This window comes from Portunus trituberculatus, chromosome 4 (genome assembly GCF_017591435.1).
Source record: "Portunus trituberculatus isolate SZX2019 chromosome 4, ASM1759143v1, whole genome shotgun sequence".
NCBI classification, from domain to species: Eukaryota; Metazoa; Arthropoda; class Malacostraca; order Decapoda; family Portunidae; genus Portunus; species Portunus trituberculatus.
In genome coordinates this window covers 3460071-3462570 of record NC_059258.1, presented here as the reverse complement: position 1 = coordinate 3462570, position 2500 = coordinate 3460071, and the positions used below count along the sequence as shown (strand labels likewise).

Below are 2500 nucleotides of genomic sequence, written 5' to 3'. Positions count from 1 at the left end.
GAATATAGTGAAGGGTCAACAGTGCCTTAATATAGTGACACTGTACTGGGGGGAGGGGAGGGGAGGATGATATGGTGACAGTTAATGGTGAATGAATGAATGAATGAATGAATGGAGAGTGGTGATAATGATAGTGATAGTGAGAGTGAGGTATGGTGAGGGTATAGTGTTATTACATTATCACAAATAAATAGTGACTGCATAGAGAATAGTGATAATAGTGAATAAATAAAATAAAATGGTCCAGTTTATAGTGAATGGGGTATGGTGAGCTGTTACACTCGTATGGTGAAGTATGGTGAGGGTATAGTGACCGTATTGGCATCATACATAAATAGTGACAATAATAAATGCATAAATGAATGATAATAAACAGTATAGTCTAGCTTATAGTGAGGGTATGGTGACTTATGGTGAAGTATGGTGAGGGTATAGTGACAGTACTGGCATCATAAATAAATAGTGATAATTATACGCAGAAATAAATAATAATATGTAGCAAGATCTAGTTTATAGTGAGCGTATGGTGACTTATGGTGAAGTATGGTGAAGATATGGTACTTTTAGTGGTTGGCTACAGAAATTAAAAGATAGTGATAATAATAAATGCATAAAAAATAGTGATCTGTAGTTAGGCCTAGTTTATAGTGAGCGTATGGTGACTTATGGTGAAGTATGGTGAAGATATGGTGCTTTTAGTGGTTGTCCAAAAAAATTAATAGATAGTGATGATAATAAATGCATAAAAAAATAGTGATCTGTAGTAAGGCCTAGTTTATAGTGAGCGTATGGTGACTTATGGTGCAGTATGGTGACGATATGGTGACAGTACTGGGATCACAAGAAAGAAGTGAATAAGATCGACAATAATGATAGTGACAACAATAGACAAATAAAAAATGGTGTAATGGTGACTGATAGTGAAGTGTATGGTGATTAATGGTGAATGTACTGGTGACCTGGGTAAATAGAATAAAGATAGCAATAATGATAAAGATAATGAAAATAACAACAAAGAAATACACAAATTAATTCATAAAAAAATAAAAATACATAAATAAAATCAGCAAAATATAGTGAAATATTTAGAAACGCTACAATGTATAGTGACACCATCAAAATATCACTTTTAAACAAACAAAACAAGTAAATAGATAAATAGATAGATAGATAGATAAATATACCAAATCACTATCTTTCATTATCTATCACCATCACTTTACTCTACTCCTCTAAATTACTGGATCACTATCATTTCTCTCTCTCTCTCTCTCTCTCTCTCTCTCTCTCTCTCTCTCTCTCTCTCTCTCTCTCTCTCTCTCTCTCTCTCTCTCTCTCTTTCTCTCTTAACCAGACACAATCTTTCACTATCACTCTCACTATCTCTCTCTATCTCTCACTTTCTCACTGTCTCTCACTATCTCTCATTATCTCACTATCTCTATCTCTCACTATTTCTCACTGTCTCTCACTGTCTCTCACTATCTTTCACTGTCTCTCACTATCTCTCACTATCTTTCACTCTCACTATCTTTCACTATCTTTCACTGTCACTATATTTCACTATCTTTCACTCTCACTATCTTTCACTATCTTTCACTGTCACTATCTTTCACTATCTTTCACTCTCACTATCTTTCACTATCTTTCACTATCTTTCAGTCACTATCTTTCACTCTCACTATCTTTCACTATCTTTCACTCTCACTATCTTTCACTGTCACTATCTTTCACTATCTTTCACTATGATTAACTTAACTATTTACTCTCTCTCTCTCTACACCAGACACTTTCTTTCATTATCTTTCACTATCATTTTACACTATACTCTCTCTCTCTCTCTCTCTCTCTCTCTCTCTCTCTCTCTCTCTCTCTCTCTCTCTCTCTCTCTCTCTACCAGACACAGGCCATGATGGTGACACACTGCAGAGGATGGTGAAGACACTATACGAGATACAATGACACTTTTGAATATATAGTGACCGTAGTGGCGTATGGTGAAAGTATGGTGAAGGATGTAGGAATTGTGTGTGTGTGTGTGTGTGTGTGTGTGTGTGTGTGTGTGTGTGTGTGTGTGTGTGTGTGTGTGTGTGTGTATTGGCACTTTTAACATTGGCACACAAACATGATTCTCTCTCTCTCTCTCTCTCTCTCTCTCTCTCTCTCTCTCTTTCATCCATATATTCATTTTTCTTCCCTTCCCTTCCCTCCCTCCTTTCCTGTTTCTCTTCTTCCTTCTTCCCTTCCTCTTTTTCATCCAAACGTTGTATATTTCCTCCTCCTCTTCCTCCTCCTCCTCCTCCTTCTCCTCCTCCTCTTCTTTTTCCTTCTCTCCCTTCCTCCTTTTTTTTTTTTTCTCCAAACACTACATTTCCTGCTCCTCCTCCTCCTCCTCCTGCTCCTGCTCCTCCTCCTCCTCCTCCTCTTCCTCCTCCTCCTCCTCTTCCTCCTCCTCCTCCTCTTCCTCTTCCGTGTTAGTAATGAGCCAAAGTGAGGCAAT

The 2500-nt window shown here is 37.4% G+C and overlaps 1 protein-coding gene across 1 annotated transcript in view; it reads right to left on the bottom strand.

Moving 5' to 3' along the window:
- LOC123512971 overlaps positions 1–2500 on the bottom strand; it is a 94581-nt gene that overhangs the window by 91360 nt on the left and 721 nt on the right.